The sequence below is a fragment of the Xiphophorus hellerii genome, chromosome 8, assembly GCF_003331165.1.
Source record: "Xiphophorus hellerii strain 12219 chromosome 8, Xiphophorus_hellerii-4.1, whole genome shotgun sequence".
NCBI classification, from domain to species: Eukaryota; Metazoa; Chordata; class Actinopteri; order Cyprinodontiformes; family Poeciliidae; genus Xiphophorus; species Xiphophorus hellerii.
The window spans coordinates 3,100,756-3,110,198 of NC_045679.1; the positions used below are offsets into that span (position 1 = coordinate 3,100,756).

At 37.0% G+C, this 9,443-nt stretch overlaps 1 protein-coding gene across 1 annotated transcript in view; it reads right to left on the reverse strand.

The window, feature by feature from the left end:
* Positions 1–9,443, reverse strand: part of LOC116724487 (NLR family CARD domain-containing protein 3-like) — a 638,369-nt gene that overhangs the window by 477,672 nt on the left and 151,254 nt on the right. The gene's annotated exons all lie outside the window — the stretch shown is intronic.

Sequence of the window (9,443 nt, forward strand, 5' to 3'; positions counted from 1 at the left end):
AGTGGAAAAGAAAAGCTTCCCTCTAACAGGAAGACTTTCCAAGGCTTCCCTTTAACAGAAAGGCATTTCAAAATAAAGTTTCCACTGCACCAACATAAATTGCTTAAATTAAAAGTTAGCTTAAGCTAATCCTCATATTGAGGATCAAGTAAAGACAGTGGAAAAGAAAAGCTTCCCTTTAACAGAAAGACTTTCCAAGGCTTCCCTTTAACAGAAAGACCTTTCAAAATAAAGTTGCCACTGCAGCAATTTAAATTGCTTAAAATTAAACGTAAGCTTAAGCTAATCCTCATATTGAGGATCAAGTGGAGACAGGCTAAAAGAAAAGCTTCCCTTTAATAGGAAGACTTTCCAAGGCTTCCCTTCAACAGAAAGACCTTTCAAAATAAAGTTGCCACTGCAATAAATATAAATTGCTTAAAATTAAAAGTTAGCTTAAGCTAATCCTCATATTGAGGATCAAGTAAAAACAGTGGAAAAGAAAAGCTTCCCTCTAACAGGAAGACTTTCCAAGGCTTCCTTTTAACAGAAAGACCTTTCAAAATAAAGTTGCCACTGCAATAAATATAAATTGCTTAAAATTAAAAGTTAGCTTAAGCTAATCCTCATATTGAGGATCAAGTAAAAACAGTGGAAAAGAAAAGCTTCCCTCTAACAGGAAGACTTTCCAAGGCTTCCTTTTAACAGTGCAGTGGCGACTTTCAAAATAAAGTTGCCACTGCACCAATTTAAATGGCTTAAAATTAAAAGTAAGCTTAAGTTGTTCCTTATATTGACGATCAAGTGGAGACAGTGGAAAAGAAAAGCTTCCCTCTAACAGGAAGACTTTCCAAGGCTTCCCTTCAACAGAAAGACCTTTCAAAATAAAGTTGCCAGTGCAATAAATATAAATTACTTAAAATTAAAAGTAAGCTTAAGCTAACCCTCCTATTGAGGATCAAGTGGAGACAGTCTAAAAGAAAAGCTTCCCTTTAACAGGAAGACTTTCCAGGGCTTCCCTTTAACAGGAGGACCTTTCAAAATAAAGTTGCCACTGCACCAACATAAATTGATTATATTAAAAGTAAACCTAAGCTAATCCTCATATTGAGGATCAAGTGGAGACAGTGGAAAAGAAAAGCTTCCCTCTAACAGGAAGACTTTCCAAGGCTTCCCTTTAACAGAAAGGCATTTCAAAATAAAGTTTCCACTGCACCAACATAAATTGCTTAAATTAAAAGTTAGCTTAAGCTAATCCTCATATTGAGGATCAAGTAAAGACAGTGGAAAAGAAAAGCTTCCCTTTAACAGAAAGACTTTCCAAGGCTTCCCTTTAACAGAAAGACCTTTCAAAATAAAGTTGCCACTGCAGCAATTTAAATTGCTTAAAATTAAACGTAAGCTTAAGCTAATCCTCATATTGAGGATCAAGTGGAGACAGGCTAAAAGAAAAGCTTCCCTTTAATAGGAAGACTTTCCAAGGCTTCCCTTCAACAGAAAGACCTTTCAAAATAAAGTTGCCACTGCAATAAATATAAATTGCTTAAAATTAAAAGTAAGCTTAAGCTAATCCTCATATTGAGGATCAAGTGGAGACAGTCTAAAAGAAAAGCTTCCCTTTAACAGGAAGACTTTCCAGGGCTTCCCTTTAACAGGAGGACATTTCAAAATAAAGTTGCCACTGCACCAACATAAATTGATTAAATTAAAAGTAAACCTAAGCTAATCCTCATATTGAGGATCAAGTGGAGACAGTGGAAAAGAAAAGCTTCCCTTTAACAGGAAGACTTTCCAAGGCTTCCCTTCAACAGAAAGACCTTTCAAAATAAAGTTGCCACTGCAATAAATATAAACTGATTAAATTAAAAGTAAGCTTAAGCTAATTCTCATATTGAGGATCAAGTAAAGACAGTGGAAAAGAAAAGCTTCCCTTTAACAGAAAGACTTTCCAAGGCTTCCCTTTAACAGAAAGACCTTTCAAAATAAAGTTGCCACTGCACCAATTTAAATTGCTTAAAATTAAAAGTAAGCTTAAGTTGTTCCTTATATTGAAGATCAAGTGGAGACAGTGGAAAAGAAAAGCTTCCCTCTAACAGGAAGACTTTCCAAGGCTTCCCTTTAACAGAAAGGCATTTCAAAATAAAGTTTCCACTGCACCAACATAAATTGATTAAATTAGAAGTTAGCTTAAGCTAATCCTCATATCGAGGATCAAGTAAAGACAGTGGAAAAGAAAAGCTTCCCTTTAACAGAAAGACTTTCCAAGGCTTCCCTTTAACAGAAAGACCTTTCAAAATAAAGTTGCCACTGCAGCAATTTAAATGGCTTAAAATTAAAAGTAAGCTTAAGTTGTTCCTTATATTGACGATCAAGTGGAGACAGTGGAAAAGAAAAGCTTCCCTCTAACAGGAAGACTTTCCAAGGCTTCCCTTCAACAGAAAGACCTTTCAAAATAAAGTTGCCAGTGCAATAAATATAAATTACTTAAAATTAAAAGTAAGCTTAAGCTAACCCTCCTATTGAGGATCAAGTGGAGACAGTCTAAAAGAAAAGCTTCCCTCTAACAGGAAGACTTTCCAAGGCTTCCTTTTAACAGTGCAGTGGCAACTTTCAAAATAAAGTTGCCACTGCACCAATTTAAATTGCTTAAAATTAAAAGTAAGCTTAAGTTGTTCCTTATATTGAGGATCAAGTGGAGACAGTGGAAAAGAAAAGCTTCCCTCTAACAGGAAGACTTTCCAAGGCTTCCCTTTAACAGAAAGGCATTTCAAAATAAAGTTTCCACTGCACCAACATAAATTGCTTAAATTAAAAGTTAGCTTAAGCTAATCCTCATATTGAGGATCAAGTAAAGACAGTGGAAAAGAAAAGCTTCCCTTTAACAGAAAGACTTTCCAAGGCTTCCCTTTAACAGAAAGACCTTTCAAAATAAAGTTGCCACTGCAGCAATTTAAATTGCTTAAAATTAAACGTAAGCTTAAGCTAATCCTCATATTGAGGATCAAGTGGAGACAGGCTAAAAGAAAAGCTTCCCTTTAATAGGAAGACTTTCCAAGGCTTCCCTTCAACAGAAAGACCTTTCAAAATAAAGTTGCCACTGCAATAAATATAAATTGCTTAAAATTAAAAGTAAGCTTAAGCTAATCCTCATATTGAGGATCAAGTGGAGACAGTGGAAAAGAAAAGCTTCCCTTTAACAGGAAGACTTTCCAAGGCTTCCCTTCAACAGAAAGACCTTTCAAAATAAAGTTGCCACTGCAATAAATATAAACTGATTAAATTAAAAGTAAGCTTAAGCTAATTCTCATAATGAGGATCAAGTAAAGACAGTGGAAAAGAAAAGCTTCCCTTTAACAGAAAGACTTTCCAAGGCTTCCCTTTAACAGAAAGACCTTTCAAAATAAAGTTGCCAATGCACCAATTTAAATTGCTTAAAATTAAAAGTAAGCTTAAGTTGTTCCTTATATTGAAGATCAAGTGGAGACAGTGGAAAAGAAAAGCTTCCCTCTAACAGGAAGACTTTCCAAGGCTTCCCTTTAACAGAAAGGCATTTCAAAATAAAGTTTCCACTGCACCAACATAAATTGATTAAATTAGAAGTTAGCTTAAGCTAATCCTCATATCGAGGATCAAGTAAAGACAGTGGAAAAGAAAAGCTTCCCTCTAACAGGAAGACTTTCCAAGGCTTCCCTTCAACAGAAAGACCTTTCAAAATAAAGTTGCCACTGCAATAAATATAAATTGCTTAAAATTAAAAGTAAGCTTAAGCTAATCCTCATATTGAGGATCAAGTGGAGACAGTGGAAAAGAAAAGCTTCCCTTTAACAGGAAGACTTTCCAAGGCTTCCCTTCAACAGAAAGACCTTTCAAAATAAAGTTGCCACTGCAATAAATATAAACTGATTAAATTAAAAGTAAGCTTAAGCTAATTCTCATAATGAGGATCAAGTAAAGACAGTGGAAAAGAAAAGCTTCCCTTTAACAGAAAGACTTTCCAAGGCTTCCCTTTAACAGAAAGACCTTTCAAAATAAAGTTGCCAATGCACCAATTTAAATTGCTTAAAATTGAAAAGCTTCCCTCTAACAGGAAGACTTTCCAAGGCTTCCCTTTAACAGAAAGGCATTTCAAAATAAAGTTTCCACTGCACCAACATAAATTGATTAAATTAGAAGTTAGCTTAAGCTAATCCTCATATCGAGGATCAAGTAAAGACAGTGGAAAAGAAAAGCTTCCCTTTAACAGAAAGACTTTCCAAGGCTTCCCTTTAACAGAAAGACCTTTCAAAATAAAGTTGCCACTGCAGCAATTTAAATTGCTTAAAATTAAATGTAAGCTTAAGCTAATCCTCATATTGAAGATCAAGTGGAGACAGTGGAAAAGAAAAGCTTCCCTCTAACAGGAAGACTTTCCAAGGCTTCCCTTTAACAGAAAGGTATTTCAAAATAAAGTTTCCACTGCACCAACATAAATTGATTAAATTAGAAGTTAGCTTAAGCTAATCCTCATATCGAGGATCAAGTAAAGACAGTGGAAAAGAAAAGCTTCCCTTTAACAGAAAGACTTTCCAAGGCTTCCCTTTAACAGAAAGACCTTTCAAAATAAAGTTGCCACTGCAGCAATTTAAATTGCTTAAAATTAAAAGTAAGCTTAAGCTAATCCTCATATTGAGGATCAAGTGGAGACAGGCTAAAAGAAAAGCTTCCCTTTAACAGAAAGACTTTCCAAGGCTTCCCTTTAACAGAAAGACCTTTCAAAATAAAGTTGCCACTGCAGCAATTTAAATTGCTTAAAATTAAATGTAAGCTAAGCTAATCCTCATATTGAGGATCAAGTGGAGACAGTGGAAAAGAAAAGCTTCCCTTTAACAGGAAGACTTTCCAAGGCTTCCTTTTAACAGAAAGACCTTTCAAAATAAAGTTGCCACTGCAATAAATATAAATTGCTTAAAATTAAAAGTTAGCTTAAGCTAATCCTCATATTGAGGATCAAGTAAAGACAGTGGAAAAGAAAAACTTCCCTCTAAGAGGAAGACTTTCCAAGGCTTCCTTTTAACAGTGCAGTGGCGACTTTCAAAATAAAGTTGCCACTGCACCAATTTAAATTGCTTAAAATTAAAAGTAAGCTTAAGTTGTTCCTTATATTGAGGATCAAGTGGAGACAGTGGAAAAGAAAAGCTTCCCTCTAACAGAAAGACTTTCCAAGGCTTCCCTTTAACAGAAAGACCTTTCAAAATAAAGTTCCCACTGCAGCAATTTAAATTGCTTAAAATTAAACGTAAGCTTAAGCTAATCCTCATATTGAGGATCAAGTGGAGACAGGCTAAAAGAAAAGCTTCCCTTTAATAGGAAGACTTTCCAAGGCTTCCCTTCAACAGAAAGACCTTTCAAAATAAAGTTGCCACTGCAATAAATATAAATTACTTAAAATTAAAAGTAAGCTTAAGCTAATCCTCATATTGAGGATCAAGTGGAGACAGTCTAAAAGAAAAGCTTCCCTTTAACAGGAAGACTTTCCAGGGCTTCCCTTTAACAGGAGGACCTTTCAAAATAAAGTTGCCACTGCACCAACATAAATTGATTAAATTAAAAGTAAACCTAAGCTAATCCTCATATTGAGGATCAAGTGGAGACAGTGGAAAAGAAAAGCTTCCCTTTAACAGGAAGACTTTCCAAGGCTTCCTTTTAACAGAAAGACCTTTCAAAATAAAGTTGCCACTGCAATAAATATAAATTGCTTAAAATTAAAAGTTAGCTTAAGCTAATCCTCATATTGAGGATCAAGTGGAGACAGTGGAAAAGAAAAGCTTCCCTCTAACAGGAAGACTTTCCAAGGCTTCCCTTCAACAGAAAGACCTTTCAAAATAAAGTTGCCACTGCAATAAATATAAATTGCTTAAAATTAAAAGTCAGCTTAAGCTAATCCTCATTTTGAGGGTCAAGTGGTGACAGTCTAAAGTAAAACCTTCCCTTAAATGGGAAATGTTACCAAAATGAAAACCTTCCCTTTAACAGGAAGTCTAAATAAAAGCTAACACTGCACCAGTTACTTATTTTTGTCAAACCACGTAAGCTTAAGAAATGGGTTAGGCCAGGGGTGCTCAGGTCCAGGGCTTGAGGGCTACCATCCTGCAACTTACAGACGCATCCCTGCTCCATCACACCAGAATCCAATGAATGGCCCGTTGCCAGGCCTGTTCATAGCTGGTCCCAGTCTGTTGGAGTAACGATGCGTCTAAAAGTTGCAGGACAGTAACTCTCAATGACTGGACTTGGGCATCCCTGTGTGAACATTACCTCTGTGACCTCCGACCTCCAGCTCCAGGACATCTCTCCGTTGGTGGTTGTCGTCATCCAGAAGAAATGAAATCGCAAAACTCCGTGTTTTTTTGTTGTTGTTTTTTTTAGCGCAAATATAAATGTTTTTGAACGTAAATGAAATTCGTCAAGTTATTTAATTATTCAAGTATGAACCCTGTCTTTGAAATATTTAGACTATATTTGAAACTACATTTTAAGTAGATACAAAAAATTAAAAAAAGTATGCATGTTGAAAGGTATTACCTTACTCTTACCCCAAGACTTTAAAATATTAATTCAGTCATAATTATCTTAGCGCAGCTGTAATTATCAATGTAGCCACATTATATTACCATTAATATTTACTATGCCATGAAGGGGTATTAGTGACATTAAGCCTCAACTTCTCTAAACTGTTTTCGCCAAATCATTGGCAGCCATATTTCTTTTCCCTCTTAACTGTCAACCATGAACTTCAGATTCCAACAAGCTACTTACACCTAACCCTACGGCCATAACTCACAGCAACTGCTTCAAAAAGCAGCACAAAAACCTCAAAACGGAAGGATTTAAAACATTGACTCTCAGCAGAGAGTCAAACCAAACCACCAAGCGGCCTAGCGTAGGCCTTCAACCACAGCGTTAGCATCAGCAGCTAGCATCAAACCCGCAACAGCTCCTACCCTGAGATGCCTTCTGGATCCGCCATCGAACAGTTGCTTGACCTAACCTACCTTTGTTGGGTCGGGCGGATCCCCCGGGCAGCTTGAAGCGGTGCTCAGCTTGATTGTAGATCACCTAAAATATCCATTATCGATTTGCTGCTAGTTCCACACGCCATTTTGTCCTCCTCGGAAAGTTCAGGGACGCCAGTAGCCAAACAAACCGCCGCGGAGACGCCATGGTCGGTCGGCCGCTCCTCTTCTGCTGCTCTGTTTAAACACAAAAAAGTGGCTTCAATAACATAACCAGTGAACAAACAAACAACTTTGAATGATGTTTCCGAAAGATAATTTACCTTGTAACAAACGCAGCGATTTCAAACATGGCGCTCCTGCTGCCTACTCGGTCGGTACACCAGCTGATACTCAGCAGGTGGACGCCGAACTATTAGGCCGCATCAACACGGAAAAGATTTCAGTCCGATCCAGAAAAGTCTTCAGTCGTTGGGCTGGGCGTCCAAGCGGATTTGGTGTCTTAGGAAATCAGAAAATATCCCTTTTTTTTAATCCGGGTTCCAGAGTGGATGCGTATCAGAACGCTGGTTTCATGCCGCATTGCGGCAAACTGCGGACCGCCTTTTATTTGAAACGGTCACGTGGAAATTCCGTCATAATTCTGTGCATCATGGCGCATGCACCTCAAGATCATAAAAAAAAAAAACTTCGGTGAGGTTGCCAGATTTGGCGGTTTCCAGCACTTATGTCTATGGTTTCCAGTTCAAACACAATATAAAACCCGCCCAGGTGCAAAAAACATTCCAGCCTTAATTAGTTCGTTTTAATAAGACTTTTTTGTTTGTCTAGAAAGTCTGATTCGTTTGGGGAGTGTGTATGCAAATTCTAACGTGGACTACAAAGAGGAACTGTGATCCGCCTAAAAATCTAGGTCTGGGCCGATTGAAGTGAACTCTTATAAGGTATGAAGGCAGTGTGAATGCAAGCTGAGAGGAGACCGCTCCAAAAGCAGGAAGCTTTATACAGTGCAGGACGCTCTGGTCAATATATTACTCTCTGCTTTGCGGGTTAACGGAGATGTTGTGTCGGTTGCTATGGCAACGAGTCTGCAAGCCGACATAGACAGCGAAGAAAAAGGGAATATAAATGGTTTAAAGTTGTTTTACATCTGTTTGTCACCTTATTTTCCCCTTGCTGTGGCGCACTGCATCTGCTGTAGTTTTTATACCTTTAATAAATGACACAAACTGGACTAATTCCCTAGTTTGTTTTGAAGATATATTCAGTCATCAAATAGAAGGACATACTGTATTTCATAACGTATATGGGTCATGGTCTGTTACTTTTTTTACTAATTTTAGCAGCGGCATTTATGCAATATTAAATTATTGACCAATGTAAAAGAGCAATTTGCTTAGGCTTCTCTTGGATCTTGACAGAAACCAAATTGTTTATCGACTTATATCAAGGGAGGATACATATTTTACATATCAAAACATCATCACTTTTCTCAGCTTTAACTTAAGCCACATTTTACAGAAATCGGTTAAGAAATAAGGGCGCTACGATCATTTTTGTGGCAGATTCCTGCTCATCCCGCATTGGAACAGTATGGTTTTGCGGACATGACGCAGTGACTTGCAGTAATTGCGCCAGCAGGAGCGTCGCTAGGATTAGCAGCTAACAGGGGAAGTCCAAACTAGTAATGTATATCAGTGGAGAAATCCTACACCCACTAAAATAGGACACGGCTCCGTTTTGTTTACTTTTTGTGAAGAAGGACATTGCGCTGGTCTTCTTCAGAGGTTTTGCGTTGATTCCTTCAGTAGTTCTTGGTGCAGCGCCCCCACAGGCGACGGGGGGAACAGGTTTTTCAGTTAGTTTGGCTCGTTTGACTCTGCAGTGAGAGTGAAGAGTGTTAAATGACAATAATGAAATAACTATTAAATGTGTCATTAATTTATTAAAACTCTTCACTCGCCATACATTGTGGGTCTTTTGCGCCATCTTTAAATAATGTAACTTTATTAATGAATTACTCATTAAAAAAATTTCAACAAAGCTTTCTGAAATATGTTTGTCTTTATTTTTGATTAATTTATGCAAATATAACTCAACAGATCTTAATTAAATGTTCGCCTTGGATTTAATTTCAATGCAAATCATGAACATCATGTTGTTCTGATGTTTCTGAACTAACTGAACTTTATTTTAGATTCATGAAAAGTCAATTTGTATTCTTTACTTTTTGTACTTGAGTACGTTTCAAAACTTGTACTTTACTTTTCCTCGAGTAGAACAGTCCAACTTGTACTTTTACTATTATATTTTTTCATACAAGTATCTTTACTTCTACGTAAGTAGAGAATGTGAGTACTTTTCAACCTCTGACGTAAAGTTTTATTAATCAAAAACATCAGTGACCTGAAAAGGTGGGAAAATGCTCATCCTAGTGGAGATATGTGATAATTACAATCAGATTCCTGGCGG